The following is a 26438-nucleotide window of genomic DNA, read 5'->3' as shown; positions in this document are numbered from 1 at the left end:
TTAGTACATCAGATGACACTAAAGAATTACAACTGTCCCCAAAGTGACTTATTAAGCTGTACAGCCATTCATTGTCTGGCCAAATAGTTGTTATCTTTTGGTATTTAAAAACAAGATTACAGACATAAGGTCATAAAGGAAACCAAGTGTGTTGCTTACAGATCCGGGCCCGAGGCTGCGTTGGACGTAAATATACAGAAATAAAGCTGTATATATTCGCCTATAAGTTGTGCGCCCGCTCTCCTCCATACACATGATTTGCCACACCGCTTCATCATCAGCGTGCACCAGGGTTCTATGCCGCCCTGTGCCGGTCCCGCCTCCTAAACTAGTGATGTCATGACGTTACGCCTAGGGGGCGGGGACGACGTCTCTATGAAGTTAAGCACTGCCCGGAGAGTCCTAAGGGTGCTCCAGGCAGCTCCACAGGCTGCAGGGTGACTGAAGTGCTACAGGCTGCAGGTTGCCATTCCAGGTACCCTGCAAGCCATGTGCCGATGCTGCGGGGCGGCGGCACTTGTCACACATCCCTAGTTACGGCCCTAGCACACACTAACAATTATAATATACATATATCGGACAATTTTATCTCACGTAAGGGTAGATATACTACGGCTTGGAGAGAGATAACGTGGAGAGAGATAAAGTACCAATTATCAGCTCCTAACTGTCATTTTTCAAGCATAACTGCAGGTGACAGGAGCTGATTGGTTGGTAGTTTATCTCCATCCACTTTATCTCTCTACAAGCTTTAATAAATCTATCTCTGTATTTGGGAAACACTGAGCCACAGACTCTCCCAGCTGCAGACCACGTTGGTCTATTCATAAAGAAAATTAAACTTAATTGTCACTTTTCATTATACATCGCATTGGTTCGAAGCAATATATAGCTTTGTTAAGTAGCATTTCATGTATCTGGTATTCAGGGCTCCAGCGGTCCTGTCCTCGGCTGCGGTCCAGGGTGAGCAGGTGGGAGGAGTAACTCTATGAAGAAACACTTGGTGATTATGTCTGTGTATATGAAAACATAAACAAGCAGCTGCTCTCATTTACTTTTTTACTTTTTGAAAATACGTCATGAAAAAAAAGGTGCATTTTGCGTTACTAACCAAGCTGACCGTATTCACAGTTACGTGTTGCTGGAGTTACAGAACACAATTCATACACCATATAGGAGTCATCCTAATAGCCGCGATGATCTCGCCGGCTCGAGTCATTGTGGCATTGGCCGCACTTTACGGCAGGCTGGATTCAATGAATTTTGTTGGCAGCTCAATTGGGCTGTGAGCAAAATACACACCCCTCACGGCTAATTGGATTGACCCCGTATAGTACTTGTCTGGACAGTTATTAATAAAATATAAAGATGCGTTTTAGTATAAGACACACAGACAAAATTAAAATAATAATTAAGTTTACTTTAAATCAGTACACATATCTGTCATCTTCTCTTAAAAAGATTACATGGGAATGCGCAATTGCTGTGGATGGATTGCTAATATCACTGTAATAATGGGAGCAGATTGCAGCAGCAACATTACAGCAGTAATAGTATCAGTGAGAGGGATTCAGGAGCATTCAGCCAATCAGAAGTGGCCGGCGATTGTCATCATCATTATCATCATCAGTACATACTTAGCACCCATGGCCGAGCCCCCCCAAGTGACCCCGCCTCTTTCTTGTGATTAGCCTGGGACGCATTTTGTTGTATACTAGCTGATTACACTTGGGCTGAGCTTACAGGCCTCCTATGATCCCATTCCACTTTCCTAAGCACAAGGGGTTGTAAGCGCAAAATGCGTCCCAGGATGTGCACAGTTTTTTGTTGTGCACGCACATTGCAATATCCCAATTTGTTGCGGTAAAAAAAGGGGAAATAGCCCCAATGTACGCACATGTGCCTTATAGTCATGGAGAGGTGATATATACATGGCACAATATTTAGCAAATAAAAAATAATAATATTGGGCTGAAAGGAAAGTCAGCGCTTAGGAAGAAAATAAGAAAGGGAGGGGAAAATGGTATAAGATACAGAATGTTTGGTGCAACTCTATCAGTGGCAAACGCAGGATTTCTAGAGGGGGGTTTCCAAATGCTCGATTTTAGAGTGAGTGTAGCCAGTCCATGAGGAGGGCATAATTAGCTGTCAACCAGCTTTAATATGCATCATACAAAGTGTATTGTGTGTCCTAATTCCAGCAGATACAGGACCAGCGATCACAGTAAGCCATTAGGTGCGGCAGTAGGTCCATCCTGCCTGAGCTGAATGTTTTTATTTTAAATGTGGGCACCATTCCAAGAACATGCAGTACTAGTAAAATTCTATTATATTATTATTTCTATTGTGGTAATGGTGCGGGCTGGGGAGGGGGGTTTCCAGGCAGACGGAAACCCCCCCTGTGTTTGCCTATGTCTATAGTGGCCGTGATTCATAGTTGTACGGTAATGACATTGTGGCTGCGATGACAGGAGATGTATTGAGACGCTGACTTGCGGTTTCGCAAATTTCAAGCATCTGCATACAAAGACGCAACATCGGTGGCATAATCATTTGATTGTTGGAGCCCATGGTCCAGCAGAGTGGCTATGGCAAAAGAGACAACAGAGCCATATTGTTTGTGTACGGAATCGCAGTTACACCCTGTGTCATGCCCCCGGTCACGACAACCTCTGTTCTTTGCCCCGTTACCTCCCCCTAACGCTCCCTGACTGTGAGTAAATCACACTGTGAGTAAATATTCTGGGCGAGCGTCTCCAGCAATGTACCTTGACGCATGCGTGGTGCGACTTAAGCCGCATACACACTTAACAATATGCTCCATGAGCGATATCGTTAAGCGTTTCCCCTGCACTGTCGGGCTCAATGTCGTTAACAATACCGTTCAGTGACGGCACCCTCCCTCATCCCTGTACTTGCAGAACCTGACGATATTGTCAGGTTGGCCTGTAAGTACAGGCGATGAAAGACATCATTAACGATCCGCGGGAGTGCATCCTTAACGATGTCTTGCATACACACTGGAAGATAACGATATCATTCATATCGTCCAACTTATTGTCTAGTGTGTATTCGGCATTAAGCACATGTGCAGATTGCCAATAATCTCTCAACTGCGAAAACATCAGCATAAAGTACATCTCTGAATCACTGAGCTGTAATCAGGGACTGACCAAACATGCAAAAAGAAAAACAAAATCAGTATAATGTGTCAGGACTCAGGAGAGGGGTTGGGACGGACTGAAAGTGTCATTTTATTACTTATTATTTTAATTACTTTTGTTTTGCAGGATTCTAAGAGCTGTGGCTGGTGCTGTGACATTGGTCTCAGAATGAAGCGAGAAATTCCCCTGTGGACCTGTTTTGTGCTCTTGGCAGGTAAGAGATCAGTCCCCAAAATGAGGATCTGATCAGTGTCTGAGTTTGGGGGAGGTGGTGCGAATTGAAGGATTGGTTGATTGAAGGCGGAGCTTTTGTCCTGATGTGATCCCAGTAAATGTCGGACGATATGCACCTATGTGATGTCTGTACCGTTTCTGTAAAGCACAGTTTCTGGGGTATGTACTATCCTATATCACACTTGCCGACTATCTGGCTGCTCCTTCCGGGAGGGAGCAGCCAGATCGGCAGAACGGGGGGCGTGGCCGGTAAAAGGGGGCGTGGCCATGATGGGCTGAGTTCGTTTTGCGGGTGTGACAGGGGGCGGGGCCACTCGATCGCATCATTGTGGTCCCGCACCCGCTACACAATGCCGAAAAAACAGCGCCAGCGCCACCCCCCCCCCCGCTCGGGGGCGGGTTTAACAGGTATTGGCGGGGGGGATCGGCGGCAGACGGGTGGCTTGCCTGCCGTCAAGGGGGGGTGGGAGCTGCACCCATTTATCGGGAGGCTCAAGCCCAAATCGGGAGGGTAGGCAACCCTGTCCTATATTTGTAGGCGCTTCAATTTTTTTTATGGGGGTGTTTCCATGGACTGGTTATTGCACATGAAATCTGAAATGCCCTTGGCAGGCAGGAAGCATGAATCTATTTGGCCTAAGTTTCATAGAAATTGAAGCTTATGCCCTTATATTGCACAAGTTAAAAGGTTTTCCAGGTGAGCATTTACCCCTAGCTGCATTATGTTATGAAATGATCATATGTATGATTAGTTGATGGGGGGTCTCACTTCTGGGACCTTCTCTCTCTGTGACAGACAGAATTTTACAGTGTGCTTCAGCGTGGAGTGCAATACAGTACATGCTGTCACGTCATGAGTTGCTAAATATCCCCAGCACAGGACATGCTTGTCGCTAGCACCCTGCCAGGATAAAGAGCGTGTTTATTCTGATTCCAGCAATAGGACTGTCAGATAAAAAAATAGACAAAGGTTGTGTGGAGAGGGCAGAAGACCTGTGAAACGCATAAAACAAAGTTTATGCAATTCATCACATGCTATACCAAACAATCAAGACACATCTGTATTAATGCCATACTACGAATCTTCGATAAACAATTTATTTTAAAGAAGTGGTACTGACTACTCAATTGGAGGAACTTGTGCCAGAAAGGACTGATTCATTACGGATCGCTATTGCGATCGCAGCTCCATAATCGCACGTACAGTAGGTCTGCTGTAAAAAATATGCTAACGAATGCTACCACAATGCCGCTGCACTGCCAGCATAGAGTCCCCCACTGCCTACAACTACCGCCATCTCACGTCTGTAATACCTTGCAGTCCTGCGTACACATCGGGAACATTGAGAACCATCAGACCCTCACGCACAGTTACAGCAGCCCTGACCTTACTGATAAATTGCTAACCCCGTTGCACGCAGTAAGTACTCAAGCTGCGTATGCCGTCGCAGTGGCTAATTTATGCACGCCCAATTAACATCGTTCAAACGGACAGGCAGGCCTGCGTTTCTCCAACCACTCCTCCGTCATCACCCCCAAAAGCTGACTACCTGTCACCCACTCTGTGTTGGCTTACCGTGCTCTGGGTATTCGCAGTCCGAACGCAGTGTAAGCCGCCCTTCGCCCACGCACATTGCGATGCATATGCATGTCTAGTATGCAACAGCAGACCCTCCAACATGACCCGCTCCGTTAGGTACAAAATGCTCTGCTCCTGGACTTCCCTTTTAATTTATGATTGCAGACACCTGCACTGAAACACCTGTCTCATCAATTACCTAGTTCAACACAGGTGACTGCAGTCATACATTAAGTGGAAAGTCCAGGAGCAGAGTGTTTTGTACCTAACGGAATGGGTCATGTTGGAGGATAGGCAACAATCAGCTAACCGCGTACGCTGTTGCAGTTGCGATCCGTAATGAATCAGGCCCTTTGTTTGCAACTGCAGTTCACAAGCAATAATACTAACACAAAGTGAACCTACTAGTTGAAAGAGGAGTGTGCTACTGTGCAGACTCTAACTTGTTCCTCCACGGAGGCTTCATGCCCTGTTCTAAGATGGCCACCAGGATTACTAGTGAGTATGTGCAGGGGCCATCTTAACTTTACTGTATAAAAGTGACATGGTGGGGGACAGTAGTCTCCTTCTTAGCTCCTATGACAGACCCGGTTAGTACCTGCATTTAAAGCTGTTCAAGGATCCTGCACCACTACCCACAAGCAGCATTCTCTTACCCACTGGAGAGCTGTATGAAACACAGCTAAGCTCAAGCTCTGCTCCATCACCAATGTACATGTAACAGTGAGTACGGCTGTACCTGCTATCTATCAATAAACCAACACCCCTGGTTAAGTAACTGGGCTGTTCATCCACTTGCTGGCGAGCATCTGAACAATATTCCTTTTTTTTCTGTAAGGAGACACTGCCTGGGCTGCCTGTAGGGGGAGCTGCAGCGCGCAAGTCCCTCCCAGTCAGTTCCCATAGGGGCACTGTGACAGACAATGTAAGAGAGCGCTTGCCGCCGGGACACTGTCTACTACTGCCAGCGTAGTGAGTCACGCAGCTGCACAACGTAAGTGGGGGTGGCGGGGGAATAATATTTGCTAGAATGACTGTATGTATATGCTGGCAGGGGGAGGATAATATTTATTAAATGCTGCTGTTTGTATTTAAATACTGCTTTATGTGTTTTGGCTGCGCATTCGTGTTTTTTAGGTGAGCACTGCGTTGTGTGTGTGTCAGTGTGTAGTCTTTGTCAGTGTGTAGTCTTTGTAAGTTTGTGTGTGTCAGTGTGTAGTCTTGTCAGTGTGTGTGTGTGCGCAATGTGTAGTCTTTGTCAGTGTGTACTTTGTCAGTGTGTGTGTGTGTGCAAAGTGTAGTCTTTGTCAGTGTGTAGTCTTTGTCAGTGTGTGTGCAATGTGTAGTCTTTGTCAGTGTGTAGTCTTTGTCAGTGTGTGTGTGCAATGTGTAGTCTTTGTCAGTGTGTAGTCTTTGTCAGTTTGTGTGTGCAATGTGTAGTCTTTGTCTCAATACACCCCTGCCTATATCTTCTCTATCCTGTCTATATCTTCTCTATCCTGTCTATATCTTCTCTATCCTGCCTATAAACCTCTAAGGATGACGCTATTTTTCGTACGCAGTTATACAGTAAATAAAGACTCCAGACCAAGAACCTGTGGTTCCAAAGCACAAAGTATTATTTAAGTAAAAGTACATTCAGTTACACGCTATGATCTTAAATACAATTCTAGCGCAAAGGAATTATACAGACCCAAGTACAGTTATACATACGCAGCGCTCTGGACCAGATGTAGTCAATCAGCATTCAGCACGAAGACTAGAAACACAGGGTCAGAGCACACATATTTATACCCCCCAGAAATAGACAACACAATAGAGAAGTTTGTTGCTAATACCATTGGTCCTAAAGGAGAGGGCATATGTTACAAGGCATCTAACAGGTTGGTTCAAATAGACACAGTCCAGCCTCTAACAACTGGTGGTCTCTGGTTTCCCACCTCATGCAAATCCTAACAGTTGGTCATATAATGTACATTTTGTTGCTTGAATTCTCTGCGGTCCATAAGTTGAGAATGCCTGTTGCGATCTCTACATCGATGTTACCGGAATACTGTTGAGAGAGTACGCATCAGTACAATACCAAACATGGCTTACTTATCACATATAAAACCTTAGTTACAAAATAATCTTTATTTCATAGCAATTATAGTAAATGTGCATACTTGAATCTTAAACCTTAAAGCTTATGGAACCTTGTATCTGAATATGTAATGTGTGAGTATGTGGGGTTTGATGTAAAGACGCTAGTTAACTTGGGGCAGATACGTGTGCATGAAGCTAATATTCGGCGTTTTCATACAGGATCTTATGTATTCGCTAATATGCGACTAGTTAACTGCGCAATTGTGCGTATTAATGTGTATGAGAAATGGTGTAAGATGCAATCGCATGGTGCTAATAGTAATATCGCCACATGTACTAAAGTGTGAGTTTATTTAAAATGGCGCTTGGGCGGCCATTCGCAAAATGGCGTCTTGCGATTTCATTTCCAAGATGGCGTCTTGCGGCCAGTCGCAAGATGGCGTCGCTGCGATTAAATTTTAAACTGATCTTGTCTCAGCCAATAATCCAGCTTCGACAGTAGTCCTTTATCAAGTCGGAGTTTGTCCCTACGAAACAATGACGAACAACTGAGAGCATTGGTGATGTAAGTTACGTTGTCCAGCCCCGGAGTGCCTTTACACTATACTGGGCATATATTGCATTTTCAGTAAAGAGCACCAGGGCAAGTTGTATTGGAGTTTAGGAGTGTCGGAGTCTTGTAGAACTGTGTATAGATATAGATATATATAATCTATATCTCGATCAGTTTGGAAACCCCCCTTTCAAAATCCTGCATTTGCCACTGAGGTATTCGAGAACTGGAGATATGCTAACATTGCACTGTACTACACCAGTATTAACATAAAAGTGCTTACTAATATGTAATATACTGTATTGTCACTTAGAGGTAAATTTACTGGGATTCGTTTTGGTCTGAGATTAATATCTCGGGTGAAAATATCACTTTTTTGGTTATCGGGAAATTACTATCATTAAATTCGGGTGATTTTTTCATCTTTTGGGGTTGAAATCGAGTGATTTAATTCCGCAAATTCGTCCGTTTTTATCACTAGAAATGAATTCACCATTAGCTCAAATCGGAAGTACTTTTCATTCACTTCAGCCTAAATCGAGAATTTACCATTATTAATTTTGCTATATTCTGCCGTTTTACAGCCAAATCGGGGAGTCAATAGAAGTTTCAAATGCGCCACCTCCTGAACTGCGAGATTCCAGCAAACATACACAAATCAGTGTGATTTGTGTATTATTAATATTGTAAAGTGTGTTTTAGGGGTTAATTTATTTAAAATAAATTATGTGGGGTCCCCCCAAAAGCATAACTAGCCCCGGACTGGTCAGCTAGTCCTGGTTCCGAAAATTACGGGGAACAAAATGTGTAGGGTTCCACCGTAATTTAGGTAACAGCACCTGGCTGCAGGGCCAGTCCTGTTTTTAAATATAGGGGGGGGGGAAATGCATAGGGCTCCCCCTATATTTAAAACCAGCACCGGACGTAAACTGACCGGGGTGTAATGCCACAGCCAGGAGTCTATTACTGGGTCTCCAGGGCCAAAGCAATCGCACCCAAAGCCGGGGATCTCAGGGGAGGTGGGAACCCCGTGAAGAAGGGAACCCCACCTCTTCCGAGCACCCAAGACTTGGTCTTAAGCCAGGGGCTCATCCCCGCACCCCTGTAGCGGTGGGTAGGGAGGTAATAAAATGTTAACTAGTAGTAAACTATTGTATTTTACAGTGCAACTACAGGTGCCAGCATGCCTGCCCTTTGGCACTTGTGGAACTGCAAGTGCCAGCAGGCGGCCGGCACCCTTACCCCCACTGTAAAATAGTTAAATAAAGACAGTACACACACCGTATAAAGTAAAAGTTTATTACATACACCTATCCCATTCACACATACTTACCTGCTGCCAGGTGATCTGTCCCCTTCTCCAAGTAGAAATCCGTAAGGATGTACCGGCAAAAAAGATCCTATACTCACCTCCATCCTCGTGCTGCTCTCCGTAGCATCCTGTACTTTGAAAACAAAACAAACCGACTGACCCAAAGCCATAACGGACAAGCATTGCTATGTGTGTTGTCAATTATAGTGGAGGCGAGTATAGGATTTTTGTTGCAGGTACATCCTTATGGATTTCTACTTGGAGAAGGGGACAGATTACCTGGCAGAAGGTAAGTATGTGTGAATGGGATAGGTGTATGTAATAAACTTTTACTGTATACGGTGTGTGTATTGTCTTTATTTAACTATTTATTTTACAGTGGGGGTACAGGTGCTGGCTGCCTGCTGGCACTTGTAGTTGAACAAGTGACAAAGGGGAGGCATGCTGGCACCTGTAGTTCCACTGTAAAATACAATAGTTTACTACTATTTAACACTTTATTATTCCCGTACCACTGCTACAGGGGTGCGGGGATGAGCCCCAGGCTTCAGACCAAGCCTGGGGTGCTCGGGAGAAGGGGGACTCCTTCTTTGGGGGGTTCCCACCTCCCCTGAGGCTTGGCATGACCCAGCTTGGGGTGCAAATGCAGGGGCATTACACCCCGGTCGGTTTGGGTCTGGTGCTGGTTTTAAATATAGGGGGACCCCTACGAATTTCCCCCCCCCCTATATTTAAAACCAGGACTCGCCCTGCAATTTCGGTGGAACCCTTCACGTTTTGTTCCCTGTAATTTTCGGTACCAGGACTGGCTGACCAGTCCGGGGCAGGTTATGCTTTTGGGGTGGGGGGCCACACGTCAATTTTGTCTAGATAATTAACCCTTAACATATAAAAAAAAAAACAAGCAGCCTACACATATTTCACTGATATGTGCAGCCTGCTTGTTCGGGAGAGAAAGTCGGGAAGGCAAATCTGGGCTTCAACACGGACAGGATCAATCAAATACTCCATCAAACAAAACGATCCTGTCAAAACCGGGAGCATGGTAAATTCCCAATTTTTAAAGTTAAAAAAACTTCAGTTTTTGATTGATCCTATCCGAGTTAAAAAACGGGACAAATCGTGACCAAAACGAATCTTAGTAAATTTACCCCTTACAGAGATCAGGGATTAGTTTCACTATAATGGATGTCATGTTCACAGAAGAGGCATGCAAACATAATAACCGAACTTTTAATTCTCCTACATTTTTGATATCAAAAAGATCAAGCACCTACCTATTGTCCTCTGCTGGGCTGGCTGGGCTATTGTTGCATCGTTCATTCCCCCGTTTTCAACTGACTTCATGGTGCGTCTTCAGCTTGGACTTCAGGTCATGTCAGTGGAACACTGGGATTGTGTCTCCCCACAGCGTTAGTATGGTGCTTGTTTCAGCATTGATACTAAGGTGTACTGGGTACAGGAAGGGGGTGCCGACTATTGCTATGGGGCGCAGAGGCTTATGGGGCAAACCTTCGACGCCTGCCTCCCCTGTGGGTGTGGATTAACAGATAGTAAAAAGGTCGACAATGTCTAGATAGACACCAGATGTTAGACAGTCAATAGGTCGACTGGGACAAAAGGTCAACATGGACAAACGGTCGACACACTAACGGCCGACAGGTACAGATGGTCACGTGGTCAAACGGTCGACATAAAAAATGGTCGACACATTATTTTTTTGTTTGTTAGGTTTAGGGCTAGGCGCTTACCGGAGGGTTAGGGTTAGGCACTTACCCCGACGGTTAGGGTTAGGTACTTACCCTGCGGAGGATAGGGTTAGGCACTTACCCTGACGGTTAGGGTTAGGCACCAGGAGGGAGGGTTAGGCACTTACCAGAGGGTTAGGGTTAGGCACTTACCGGAGGGTTAGGGTTAGGGCTAGGCACCAAGGGGTGGGTTATGGTTAGGGTGAAGATTAGGGCTAAAAAAAAAAAACACGTGTTGAGCATTGTTTTTGTGTCGACATTTTGACCCTGTCGACCATCTTACATGCTGACCTTTAGTGTGTCGACCTTTTGTCCCAGTCGACCTATTGACTGTCTAACATCTGTTGTCTATCTAGACATTGTCTACCTTTTTACTGTCTATCTGTTAATCCACAACCACATGGGAGGCAGGCATCGGAGGTGTGCCCCCTAAGCCTCTGTGCCCCATAGCAACCGCACCCTCTGCCCCCACTATAGCCATGCCCCTGACCATCGCTCATATAAGGAATTGCTCTAAATACTGGGAAATATGCTGCTGCCACAATAACATGGTTTCATTATTTATTAACTAGATTTTTAGAGGAAGTTATTAATATTGGTTATAACAAAAGATGCGCAAACCTTACTATAGAGATTTATGTTTGTATGTGTCGACATAGTTGCTTTATTTTGGCACATTGAAACTGGTAAAATTCATCACGCAAGAGTAGATGTACTAAGCCTTGAAAACTGATAAGTGGATGGGATACTGTAAAGTACCAACCAATCAGACCCTAACTGCCGTTTTTCAAACTCAGCCTGTAAAGTGACAGGAGCTGATTGGTTGGTAATTTATCACTCTCCACTGTATCACTTTTCAAAGCTTAGTACATCTCCCCAACAATGTTATAACATCTAGAGCTTTTCTACTGTTCATTCCTATCAGAGATATTTGGCGATCTCCGCAACTGTAAACTTGATTACATACCCTGCAGCCATAAGCTTGGCGTGCTATAATAAAAGTGATATAAATTTTATTAGTATGAAAGTATTATTCACTCCGATACTAATATGCAGTGTTATATAAACAGTGATAAATGATTGTCATATAATAACTGGGTAATGTCATTTTCCTTGTGTTTTGACTCAGGGCTCGTTGTGGTTATAAATGGCCAAAGCAGAACTACAGGTGAGTAGAAGTGATAAAAACGTCCATGGTCCAATTATATGTGAGGGTATAGTGAAAGCTGCCACTGATTTGCACATCAGGATAATTCAAACAAATTAAAACACTACTTCATTTCGTGCTGTTGTCAGTGTGTCAGCCGATCAATAAAAGTCATTTTTTTTTATTAAAAAAATCTATAAATGCATTCATCTCAGGCTAACAAGTGTTAGTAGTGAGATCTAAAGTTACATTACCCTGATGAAGCCTGTACGTTGGGTGAAACGTGTAGGTATAAAAGCACGGCACAAGCCCATCAGAAGCTACACCTTGCCCATCCCAGAAGATGGAAGCAGAATAGCTGCATAAAAAGATTCATGGATGGGATAAAGAGGACGCCACTCCGAAAACCCGACCTTCAAATGGTGGAAAAACAGATAAACATCAATTACCAAGTAAGTTCCAGTATCTTACAAGCACAACTGGTCTGGTATGTCTACATTCACAATGGCAACACTCATTATGTTGAGACCATAATATCGGCAATGTCTGAATGTCGACATTCAGGATGACATTCATGTTTGAATGTCATTTTGAACATGTCGACATTATGGCAGTCGACATTACAGATGTCGATGCATTATCTGTCGACATTCCAAACATGTTGACATTCTGATTGTTGACATACAGACCATGTTTATGGTGTTGACGTTTTGATTGTCGACATTCTCAGTGTTGACATCCTGACTGGAACCCCACAAAACCGTGCGTCATTTCAACAGCAAAAGGACCCTTCTTGAAATTGGCGCTATTCTTGTTAAGATGTCTCCTCAAATGCTGTTGCACACAATAAAACACAGTGTGATCTGTATGATAATCACTAGTCACCACGTGTAACACAATGAGAAGAAATGGAGGTGCTAATTCCCTGAGTAAGGTGTAGTTTTTTTTCAAAGGTACCAGAATTCCAAACACCAGACTTTCCCCTCTAGGAAATATAATTACCACAAATATTCTAGTGGCTCCTCACTTTCAATCCAATGGTGAGAATAGGAACTCACAGACATGGAAAAAAAAAAAAAATATCTATATCTAGAGTAATACAGATAGTACCCAAATAAATGTATTATTACACTGTGTTAAAAATATAGATAACTCTGTAGATACAAAATGGCTACCAGATGGTAAGAGTCATATGGCACATCAAGCAATAAAATCCTTACATAAAACACGTGGACACGATCCCATTGGTCCAATGTTCAAGAAAGAAAGGGGCCCGGTCACTCCTTAGTTCAACACTGTGGAGAGCTCACTGGTGTGTAGATATTAGGTCCCATGGGGTCCAGCTACCGACGCGTTTCGATGCTACCTCTATCCAGGGGCAGGTAGTATCAACACTTAGTTCAACGCTCTGGAGAGCTCACTGGTGTGTAGACATTAGGTCCCATGGGGTCCAGCTACCAATGCGTTTCGATGCTACCTTTATCAAGGGGCAGGTGGTGTCATATCTTAGTTCAACGCTGTGGAGAGCTTACTGGTGTGTAGACCACTTTGGATAATCGACTTTCCAGATCTCTGGGATCTCCAATTATATACAGCGCCTTATATACAGTAGTACATATATAACAAGAAACCAGTGACTTACTGTACAGTACAATACAATACAAAGTAGGACAAGGAGTATACATTGCTGCATTAGCGATCATAACACTCAAATAAAGAACAGGGTGAAAGTGTTAGGTGCCCTAGTGGGTAAGGAGTACATGAAAGTGGGGAGAAGCACAAGAGGGTAGAGTGCTCGTAAGAGCTTACATTCTAATGGGGAGGGGCCAACAAACAGACGTGACACAGATGGTGTAGACAGTGGAAGGAGCATGTAACAGCGAGGTAGGATAAGAGCTGGAAGGCTTTGATGAAGTAGTGGGTCTTGAAAGCCCGTTTGAAGAGGCGGCATGCATTTGTTTAGCAAAGAGGGCGGTTGGGAGAGCGAAGTGAGATGAGGTCAGAGATGTAAATGGGAGAGGATTGGATGAGGGCTTTGTAAGTTAGTGTGAGAACCTTGAATTGGGTTCTGAAGGGAAAGAGGAGCCAGTGTAGGGCTTGTAGGAGAGGGGAGGTAGATGTAGAGCATTTGGAGAGGAAGATGAGCCGAGCAGCAGCATTGAGGACAGATTGGAGTGGAGGGAGGTGGGAGTCCTCTATAATGAATCTGATCCTCCATGCTTGTCCATGAGCACATGGGGACCGATTCAGATATGGACGCAATGCCGTTATTTACGCAGTTGAGTGATTATATCGGCCAAATGCACATGCGTCATGGTCGCACACGCCGAAGTACCTTTTGCAATTCCACTGTCAGTGAGGATTTAATCGCAGTGAGGGACCGTTAGTGTGGTTACGGGGAGTAGTGTGGTACCTACATCTGCGATCCCGTATGTCGGTGGACGTTTCAAAACATTTCTAAGCGGCGGCATCCATTAGCATAAATTCGCTCATCGGCTGTGTTCAGGGTCGCAGCTGCGATTGAATTATCACCCGCATCTGAATCTAGCTCATAATCTTAAGTTTTTTTTGTTTTTTATTACTTAATGTCATATTTTACAGTTTTTATCCCTAAGACCGGTATTCATTTTGTAATATCTAATCTTACGATTTTTGTACACCACCACGTCATTTCCCAACATCCTCCCCTTCATATTAACATTGCAACAAGACTTAAATAAATACAAATGACTCTACTTGTGCACAATATACTGATGTTATGAAGGGTCATATACATAAGAGAGAATAGTGCCCGACAGTGTCATTATTAATAGATGCAAAAGTTGCATATTCCATTTACTATTGAATTAAATGAAAACATAAATACAAATTAAATGCACCCATCTGCTGTTGTCACCATTTACAAATCAAAAGTAATTGCCAGAGCTGTAACTAGACTTTTTGGTGCCCTGTGCCAGAAAGAGCATTTGCGCACACACTTATTTTTTAAATAGGGAGATAACTCCCGGAAAAGGGCCATGACCTCATGGGGAAGGGCCAGGGAAGAGATAGGGGAGGCCAGGAGATGCTGGGGATAAAAGAAGAGGAAGCTACAAGTGAGAATGATAATAAACAGGAAAATTGACAGGCCCAAACAGCGCCCCCTGCCCTGCGGTGCCTTGTGCCATGGCACTGGTCGCACTACCCTAGTTACGGCCCTGGTAATTTCTGCAGTCGTATAAATGGATATATCAATTCATACTTGTTACTTACCTACTCTCACGATTCAGCTTGGAGCCTTCTGAAAATCGTGTGCCACTCCAGGGGCCCCCGGAAAGGTAGGCAAACCTCCCGGCCGAGAGGACTCCCCCGCAGTTTCCAGGCAAACCCCCGCAGAGGGGGCTGATGAAGCTATTTGCGCTGAATCGCATCATCATGAACCCATCCCCTGCTTCAAAATGCCGATATTCACATCATTGTGTAGCAGGGCCAAAATTATGCGATTCCGTGGTCAAACCCCCCATGCTCCGCCCCCATTATTTGAAAATATGCCAGGCCACGCCCCCTATGCAACACCGCGCCCCTCTGCTTGGCCGATCTGGCTCCCCCCTCTTGGAGAGGGTTACCAGAATGTCGGCAAGCATGTATCAAATAGGTCATGAATAGGCAGCTACAACTTCATATAATATAGCTGTGATGCCAGTGATTTAAGTACTATCAGTTGAAGGAGTCAATACACAATCAGCCAACCAAGAGTAGACATGCATATTTTAAACAACACATACATTCAACTCAGGTGTAATATGTACAATGTCTTTGAATATGTTGCTGTTTTTCTTTCGTGAAATGAGGTACTAGCTAGATATGCAGATCTGTGGCAGGTCAGATGTACGCATAATGAAACAACATGTGAGCACTAGTCAGTAGAATACAATTATGGAAAATGCATTGATAATTACAGAGCATTTACTTCCGTATTCAAGAAATTTAATTCATCTAGTGAAACTATTTATGTCACAGATGCAATCTCCAACTGCAAACAGTGACACCTAGTGTGAAGACCTGATATTGCATTCATTTAACCAGGAGACACTCCATGGGCTCAATGCAATTAGATGCGAGTTTGTTTTATGGAACTCACAAACATTGCACGAATGCGCACTCCTGAGAAATGCCAGATCCAATTAAAAATACTTAATCATGGTACTCGCGGCAGGGGGGGGGGCACACTGGACCCCCAAAAAGTGATAACTTTATTAGTAGAGTCATACTAATGGCTGTTAGTGAGCATAAGGAAAGTACTGGAGGTCTTTACATGGTGTCAAATGGGTTATTTGTGTAATTTTTTTCAATTAAAAGAAACAAACAAATTAAAAGTAAAATGCAAAAAAAGTAGAAAAAAGGTGATTTTGTGGCAATTTGGGACCATTTTTAAAAATGTTTAAAAAATGGAAAATACATTTTAAAAACTTTTCATTTTTAAAATACTTTAATTAAATTTGTAGCACCTAAACTAACAATAAAGTTGATTATGGGCTAACTTGATGACTTTTTTAGTACTTGAAAATTAAATGTAACTATTGGACCAATTAAGCTAATTGAAAACTCCAAAATGCCTAATTAGTCATTAGAGGGGTGTACAAAGGGTTCTGCACTGTGTCCTGATATTTTTACCTTAAAATAAAGATTGTCCCTACATTTTCACACCCTCAGGGGGGCGCGTAAAGAAAAACATGAATTTCCTCTGGAAAAGCAACGCGAGTGTGGAATTAGAATGCAACTACGATTCGCAGTGCGAGTTTGCTGTGAAAACAGCTCACACAAGCCAACTTGCACCTGATTGGATTTCCCCCCAATAAATACAATTGCACGGGCAACGCAAACGCGTTTCTGACTGATACTTTTTTCTTTCTTTCAGTTTTTCTTTTAAGCTTCACTAAAGTCTTGATAACTATTTGTCATACCCCTTTTACACCAGAGCAAAAACCTGGGTCGCAGCTCAGTGTAAAAGGGTCCCTGAAAAATAACCCAGGTCAAGTGACCCAGCAATCCAACCCAGGTAGCTACCAGGGTTGGACCCAGGATGGACCAGTGTAAACGGTGCAACCCGGGTTGTCTGACCTGGGTCATGCCTAAAATGAGCTGATTGGTGGTTGTGGAGCAGTCTCCTCCCACTTTTTATGACCTCACAGGTTTAGCAGGGCAGACCTGAGTTCAGTGTGAACAGGGCTGACCTGGGAGTAACCCAGATCGAAGGTGCAGTGTAAATAGGTTTAACCTGGGTCTGACCAGGGTTGGAACCATGTCCAAAAACCCAGGTCGGACCTGGGTTTTAGGTGGAAAAGAGGTATTAGTGTGCACATGCAAATGCATTTATTTATTTATTTGAAAATCCACCACAATCTCTTTCGGAACATACTATATCTAGGTGTTAAAGGGTAAAAAAAAAAAAAAAAAAACCACTATGGGGTATATACAATTAGCCGCGGGGTTTATCCCGCGACTAATTGTTGCGCTGGTGGTGAGTCAATTAATGGGGACTCCACGCGCGGGTGTCCACGAGATCCCGCGCGCGAGTCCCCAGCTGTCGTGCTTTACCTCGCACCTCATGTAGGTGCGAGGTAACAGCTGCACGAAGCCGCCCTTGTCGACCTCGTGCGCGTCAGAAAAACACACTGTTTCCGCACTTCTCGCGGAAACAGTGTGTTCCCGCGAGTGAGGGCACATTTACCGGTGCTGGGAAAAAGCTATTTTATTGAATAGCTTAACCCCGCGCCGCGGGACTTTCGAGCCCCAATTACTCGCGGGAGAAGTCCCGTGGGTAATTGTATATACCCCTATGTCGTGAAACTTCCCAGAGTACCTTTCTCATAAATGGTGTTACCACAGATATTTACCTAAAATTAAAATCAGTAAAGAGAGAGGTTTTTTTTCCCCTGTATTCTTTTTATTGTGGATATAATGTTTTTAGATAGGGTATGAAATGATGTAATTGTTAATGTGATAATCTTTCTCCAAATATAGTTCAATCTATGAACCCAACAACTGTAAATGGAACAATGCCCAAACCATTATCCACAATGACTACAAAACAAGGGGTGCGGACTACCAAGTCCAGTACTATAAATCAACCTGGCAGAACAACCAAAACAACCACATCTGGTAGACTAAGCACAATCAAATCAACTACAACAAAAAAATCCAGTACAACAGCTAGACCTAGCACACCAAGACCACGGACAACAGCTAAACCAAGCACAAAAAGAACTGGTACAACAGCTGGACATAGAACAACCAGATCTAGCACAACAGCTAGACCAAGCTCAACCAGGTCAAGCACAGCTACTGGCCCTTGCATATCCAATTCCACTACAACAGCTGGACCCACAACGACGAGCACGTCAGGAAGATCAACTTCACCAAACACTGGCAGATTTACAACATCATCCCAAACTACAACAACTGTATTTCCGCCTGGAGAAATATTTGCTTCCATAGTTCAGTTTAGGGTGACGAATCGAAACATGAGTAACACTGGAGGTAGCTTCCCTGAATACATTGAAGAACAGGTAAGTAGTGTTCATTTAACCAATGTCTGCAAAATGATATGTTCGCAAAATGATATAGCAGTTATAGAGATCAGTGCAGTCCTAAGGGGCATGGAACAGCCCATAATATCTTATTGAAGCACATTTTTCAGCGCAATGGCACACACAGACGCGGTCTAACAGAAATGGCTGCCCATGTGCAGTTCCCTAGAGGCTCTCGCCAGCGCAGTTGCGAGATAGACTCTGTCACTGTGCCAGAATCTTCTAGGGCCGCGCAGATCTCTGGAAACAGGGTATCCGATGGGGCCCTTGTGCACCGCACACACTGCACCCATTATAGATACACCTATGGGCACACAATATCCTCCTATTTTTTCTTACATCACACACTATCATTTCTGTACCTAGCTCAGCGATCCCCTAAGTTTGTGCCGTGGCTCCCAGGGGGGGCCGCGGCGCTGATGCAGTGGTGACGCGGGTGGATGGCCCGTCAGCAAGACATCTGATCGGGCCTCACTCTACCTCCTTAGCAGGCCACAGTCATTTATACAGCACAATGCTGCCGCTGGCCCTCATTGTCAGAGCTGTACGGTCCCGCCCCCTCCTACTATTCCCGGCTTTTAATTGGTGCAGGGTGTGCGGAGCACACGGGCCCCTGGGTCCAGGGGGGCCCTGCACCGCACACCCTGCACCCATAGTATTACTTACCTCTCCGGAGTCCCACATCGGCGCGGGGTTCCAGAGGTGTAAAAACGGCTGGAAAATGGGCGCCGCTGCCATTTTCCCATCGTTTGCGCATGCGCAGTACAGGGAAAATGGCCACCGCGGCCATTTTCCCGGTGACCAGCGCATACTCTATAGACTCTGGGCGCACTCTAGTGCCCAGAGTCTATAACTCCGGCGCTGGCCGCGCACAGCTCAGTACGCTGCCGGCCGCCAGACAGAGAGGCGGGGGCCCGTGTTGGACACTGCACATGGGCCCTCTCCTCTCTAGAAATGCCCCTTACCTCACGGCTCTCAGTCGACTCTCCTCTGTTTAGGTTAGTAGCGGGCTGTGACACAGTGGGCCTGATTCAGACCCGCTCGCGAGCGCTGAGCGCTTGCGAGCGGGTCACCGTTGCCCAAGTGCGCATGCGCACGACGGAGGCTGCTCTGTCGTGCGCATGCGCGAGACCCAGTTTGCGACGGGGAAGCCGTCGCTCCGAGTCTCGCACCAAAGGGGGCGTGCTGTCGATGGTGAGTGACAGCACGCCCCCTTTGGTGGGCGAGCTGGGGGCGTGGCTGCCCAGACGGAGGCGTTCCCATGGGAACGCCTACCGTCTGGGTCCGGCCCCACTGACATCACTAGTGATGTCAGTGGGAGTGTTTTTGGCTCCGATAGAGCCAGGGCTTGCGGCAGACGAGAGGGTCTCGTCGCAAGCCCAATGGTCACGATGGTCTTGACCATCGCGACCATCTTTTTGGCCGCTCGCATAAGCTGTGGGTGGTCACCCACAGCTATGCGAGTGGCCAGGAGGCCGCTCCAATATTAGGTAGGACGGCCCTGATTCAGAGCGAGCGCTCTTGTCAGAGCATCCGGCTCTGAATCAGGGAGAGTGTCTGAAGGTTTGAGGTAGTGTAGTTGCTGTTCACTAAAATGGCTTATATGGAATTAAATATAAATTGTAGCCCTTTTCTCTATCATGACATTTTTTATCGTTAAATAAGCTGTATTTTTAACACTGGTGTGGGATGGAAGGGTGTATTGCAGGCCATGATAAACTTATCATTACATGGTTATATATATTTTAAATAGAGATAAAGTACATAAAATGGATACACTTTATTCTTATGTACTTTGGACCTGATTCAGATCCGCTCGCTAGATGCGATTGCTCGCCCCCAGCATATGCAAATTCGGCTAAGTGACGGCATGGCAGGCGCTTGCTCGGAAAGGCATAAGCATGCCCACTTTGTATTGGCATGCGATCACTTTGTGTCTATAGATGCCCATTAGATTATGTAGAGACGTCCACTAGCGCACGTCATCTCCAGGAACTGTATTAAATCATTGGTATATCGAGGACCATCGGAAGCGATCGCAGCGCTTGTGGTTGCCTCTACCCTACCGCAAGCACTGTCAGGACTTCAGTGTAAAAAACAGGCATGTGACGTTTCCTATGACGCTGGCTGTTAATTATTCACGCCTCTGAAACGGCGTTGAAACACTCAGGTACGCCTGCGTTCGCACCTCCACTCCCCTGTTATTAGTGTCCTGCCCCTGTTACCACCCACAAACAGCCTCTCCTGTCACTCATTACACTGGGCTGTCTATGCTGGGAGAGCAATCGGATTCTGATCGCTCTGAGTAGTTCGCGCACGCGCAGTACGAAGCTTGCGCATGTGTGGTCGCTTAACATTGGCCGCGTACGAGCGAGTGACTGCTTGCGACCGGGTCTCAATGAGCTCCTTTATCTTTAGTTCAAATTAGGGGTGTGCACCGGCCACTTTTCGTGTTTTGTGTTTTGGTTTTGGATCTGGATCTTTTTTCGTGTTTTGGATCTGGATTGGTTTTGCCAAAACCACCCTTCCGTGTTTTGGGTTCTGGGTTTTGTGTTTTGGATCTGTATTTTTTCTTAAAAAATAAAAAAAAACGCTAAAATCACATAAAATGGTCAATGGTGGGAACCGCAGTGTAAACTTTAATAACCTTGCGGCTCCCACCATTGACTACAATGGAGGGAGCCGTTCATTGGCTGAGAGACGGGAGATGACCTCTCTCAGCCAATGAACGCTTAGCAGCGGGGTTTCCATGGTGATACCCCGCCGCTAAGCTCTCATTCGGGAAGTACCGTTCTATAGAACGGTACTAAGTTCGTGGATCGCGTTTTCGTTTTTTTTTTTTGCCAAGTCCGGGGATGCCTGCTTTGGAACGAAGAGGACAGAACCTCGCATAGGAGATGGTGAGTATGTTTTTTTTCACAGGTCCCCTATGGATACTTTACCGGACAAGTGGACCGATGCTACAGGTTACATAGGTGAGTATGTGTACATGTGTGTGTGTGTGTATGTATGTTTAATAAACTTATACTGTCACGGTGTGTGTGTCCTGTGTTTTTTTTAAACATTTTTTTACAGGTGAACTACAGGTACTAGTGGGCCCTTAATGCCCTGCATGCTGGTACTTGTGGTTCTCCAAGTACCAGCATGCGGGGCAGGCTTGCTGGGACTTGCAGTTCTACTTGTAAAGACAATGTTTGATATTCTTTATTTACACCACACCACACAATCAACCCGCCACCCACCCTGGGCCTGGGGTGCCCTGGAGAGGGTGACCCCTTTGTTGGGGGGGTCCCCAGCTCTCCAGGGATCCCCGGCCTGGGCTGACTAGCGGTCAGGGCTGATGCTGCGGCTGGGGGGCCCAGTGAAAGGGCTCCCCTGGCTGTGGCATCAGCCCCCCGCTAGAAAAACTCCAGTGCTGGTTCTGGAACATACAGGGGAACCCTACTAATTTTTTTCCCCTGTATTTCCAGAACCAGGACCGGATCAGGGCCCAGAGCTGGTTGTGCAGAATACGGGGGACCCCTACGTCGTTTGTCCCCCGTATTTTGGCAACCAGCGCTGGTTATGACTAGCCCGGTGCTGGTTGTGCTTAAGTACAGGGGACCCCTACTTCGTTTGTCCCCTGTATTTAAGCACACCCAGCACTGGGTCACTAATGCCCGGGGCTGGTTGCCCTTTTTTTTAGGGGGGGACACGCCATTTTTTTCTTTTTTTACACAGGTTTTTTTTTTTTTTTTTACCACAGCAGCACAGACGGGTCTCACGGACCCGTCAGTGCTCTGTGTCAATGACACAGATGCAAGTAGCACGGATGTCCTGGTCCGTGCGTGCATCTGTGTCATTGAAATACACAGCAGCACAGACGGGTCTCACTGACCCATCTGTGCTCTGTGTCACTGTCAATCACACAGATGCATGTAGCACGGATCTCACGAGTTCGTGCTACATGCAAATGAGCACCATAATGCTGATTGGCTGAGAGCCGTGACAGACGGCTCTGTCAGCCAATCAGCACTTTGCCCATTAAAGGCAAAGGCATTTTATTTTAAATGGCCGCTCGAGGCAAAACTTCGAAATCCGACAGCAGATCTCGAGGTTTTGCCTCGGGAGAGGGATCCGGGGCAGACAGGGAGATCCGAGCTTGGGCTCGGATCGCCCCGGATCCCCGAAGTTCGGGTGGGTTCGGTTCTCAGGGAACCGAACCCGCTCATCCCTAGTTCAAATATATATAACAGTGCAATAATCTCATTACCATAGTCCTCAATACTACCTTCCACACCACACCAGTGCTAAATATAGTCAGTAATAACGGGGGAGATGTAAGAACAGATGGTAAGTGTCAAATGCTCTATAACTAGCGATATTTGACACTACAACCAACTTCATTATGTGTGGAAGCAGATAATGTAGAGAAAAAACACTTTTCTCTACGTTATCTACAAACATCTAATGATTTTGACATCGCCATACCGTACCGTAGTATGGCGACTGAAAATCATTCAGATGTTATTAAAAAAACCTATAAGCGCACTTTTGTGGCTCATCGTTTTTTCACATATCGGCAGGAGTACCTCTTGCCTTTTGTTTTTCAGTGTATTTATTTATGTCATTCTTTATAACGGCTTCTTATTTGTAAAGCTGCATACACACACAACGATTTAGTTAATGAACGATTTTAGTAAACGATTTTTTCCCTTGAAAAAATTTACTAAAATCGTTTACTAAAGTTGTTCATTTACTAAATGTAATGAACGATTTTTTAGAACTACAAACGATTTTTCCATATTAACTTACTGAAAATCGTTCAGTTGACAAGTCTGACTGAACTACAAATTACAAACTACAAACTACAAACGTGAACGCGCATGAACGATAATCGTTCATCATTTGACTCAGAAAGTGAACGATTTTTTAAACGATTATCGTTAAACGATATAGTTTAACGATAATCGTTCAAAAAATCGTTGTGTGTGTATGCACCTTTAGGATGTAAAGTTAAGTTGTTGTTTTTTGGCCTAGGGATGCCTCGAAAAACTTATGAGACATTAAGGTTGCCGGACTAGCTTATTCATTGTTAACAGGTTTCTCCATGTTGAAATATCACCTACGTGTTCTGCATATAACTATTATTTTTGTTGTTGTCCTTGCAGGTTTCAATGGCATATAAATCAAATCGCAACTTTGTGATGGCAAAGGCTGCCCTCTTCAGGTTAGTTTCTGAATTCCATATTATGAACGTCAGTCATAGATCAGACACACTTAAGTTTTAAAACATTTGTTTTAATATTGAAATATGCATTCGCTACTAGGTTTTATTTAGAGATGTGCAGGCTCGGATTAGTTCGGATTTTCCCGCCAAATTCTGGATTTTTCCCGCCAAAAATCGGGTCTCAGGAAGAGGCAAAACGTCATCTTTCATGGACAAACATCATCATTCCTGGACAAAAGTCCATGACAGATTATGCTTGTCCATGAAAGATGACATTTTGCCTCTTTCTGAGACCCGATTTTTGGTGGGAAAATCCAAATTTGGTGGGAAAATCCTAACTAATCCGAGCCTGCACATCCCTCCCTAGTTTATTGAAATAAAAAAAACTAAACTCTCTGTTTCACATACAAATATTTATAATACTACTACTACTAATACTACTAATCAGAATTATCATAATAATAATAATGATAATAATAATAAAGATAATAATAAAATGGTCGACATATGTGTGTATTTGCACCTGCCATTATACACCCACAATTGATATGGCTCTGAAGGGCATATGTGCAGGCTTGCATCTGTTCACAATTGTGCCATCATGCCCTTACCATTCTCGGCCTATACTAGAATGTGGGTTTCGAGCCCCTAGTGATGAATAATATACAACTCATGCTTGCTGACAATCTGGCTGCCTCTGCCGGGAGCAGGCAACCAGATCAGCACAGTAAGCGGGTGAAGGGGGGGCGTGACGGGAATTTGGGGGCGAGATGGGGGGGAGCGTGACTGCGTGATTGCATCATCGCTACCACGCCCCTGCTACACAATACCAAGATTACCAGCATTGTGCCGCCAGTGGCGTGAGCATGATGACGCAATTCAGTATCCAACTTGCAGCGGGGGATAGATTCCACCTGCAGCGGGGGATAGATTACACCGGAGCAATTCATCGTTGCTCTGGTGCGGGGATAGCTGCTCCGAAATGCAGCTGTCCCCTCTGGTTAGTATCGCAGCTGCAGAAGTAGCTGCGTTACTTCCCTTCTCCCCGTTGGCGCGGCTATGCATGTGTGACCTGAGGGCACACATGTGCACAGCTGCTGGGTACGTAGCGAGGAGGCAGAGGAGGTGCAGCAGAAGAAGAAGAAGATGTTCTAGCTTAGTACTCCAGGTCGCAGTTCCATAATGTGGAATCCTGAGTGTGGGAACGGCGTTATGTCACATGTGGCCTTGTTATTATACAGTACTGAAAATTTCCTTCCCCTGGGCTGTATCCTCTGAGATAATAAAATGTCTTTAATTATATAATAATTGCATATAGACGGAGAGAGAGTGGGCAGCTTATGTGCCTCATCGCGTCACGCGTCACAAATGTCACTTACTAATCTTTGTCAGAGTCCTCTCCTAACTATTTACGCCAAGGCATTGCTAAAACAAAAACAAAAAAACTTTCTACAGTACCTGAAAAATAACTTTCACTTTTTTGCAATATGGTTTGCCAATTAGGACCGTATTCACTTAGAAACGAAAAGCCGTTTTCCGTGAAAAACTATCGCCGATCGCTGCTTTTCACATGGTTGGAACTTATCTCCATCCAAATTCAATTCCAGACGGTTTTCGCCTACGCGGAAAGTCAATGCAATGTAATAGGCGAAAAAGATTCGCCTATGACTAGCAGGGGAAAAGAAGTGTAAAATTTTTATTTTGGGGTGCAAAGGTGGTGAAACCACTCAGAAAACTTGGGACAGCCCCCCAATGGACAACTGGTTAAAAAAATCCTGGAGAAAAAAACCGTAGGAACACCCCAAAAAAGTACTTTCATTTTGGAGGCGAAAGAGTACAAAGTGGGGGGACAAGCATAAAAACTAGCTAAAAAGCCTTCTTAGGGGTTGTCACGACCAGCCGGCCGATTCTCCAGATACCTCAATCTGAGAATCGGCAACTGTAACTTATGGTACCTCAGCACGTGCGGTTACTTATAACACGGTTCTGCCACCACCAACGAAGTTAACGGGAGTCGTTAGGTTCTCCCCTCAAATCTCAATATGCACACTCACTTACATATAGGTACGTAGCTTTGACCTCACAGGCTCGTGAATTCAACAAGAACACGGAGAATAAACTGGATTAAGAATGTTTAATCCGAAAAATATTTCCAAGGTTATTGATTACAGAAAAAGGTAGTACAAATATGGACAATACAGATATATCACAAATAGGTTTCAGAAAATAAAAGGAATTAAAATGAATAAAGAACCCAGAGTCTTTACGTTTCTTAGACCCTGTGTGAAGGAGACACAGGAGCATTGGATTCCGGCCAGTCGTCAGAGACTCTCCTTGGGCACAAGAACACTTATCACTGAGGGAGATGCATAGTTATACCCTCACAGCTTCACTAGCCCCCACCTTTGGGTTTTTCGCTCTTTCATTACCGTACACTGGGCATTAAGAAATCGGCCACACCCTTCCATATTGTCTATAGGAAGTGGGGGTCTTGAAACAGTGTGAAGGGGTCTTTAGAAACCAATAAGCAGGTAACATACCCTACATCTCTGTCACCTCCCTCCTAAAGGATTTTATATCCCAGGACCTGGCTTGACTAGGTCTGACAATCTGCATTAAGGATGTATCTCTCCCCAAACTTTATGGCCTGTAGAGATAAGAGATGGTTATCTAGATGCCTGGTTCCAGGAAGACAAATCTCCTCCAAGCTTTGTATTCCTACAGGTTAAATACAGGACACTGCCTAGAATCCATGTTGATACACACATTTATATATATATATTTACATGACATCATTCCTGCCGATTATTCTCGGGAATAAACGCCACAGGGCTCTGC

This window comes from Taudactylus pleione, unplaced genomic scaffold (assembly GCF_031769625.1).
Source record: "Taudactylus pleione unplaced genomic scaffold, aTauple2 ptg000428l, whole genome shotgun sequence".
In the NCBI taxonomy this organism is placed as follows: domain Eukaryota; kingdom Metazoa; phylum Chordata; class Amphibia; order Anura; family Myobatrachidae; genus Taudactylus; species Taudactylus pleione.
Note: the sequence above shows the minus strand (reverse complement) of the source record.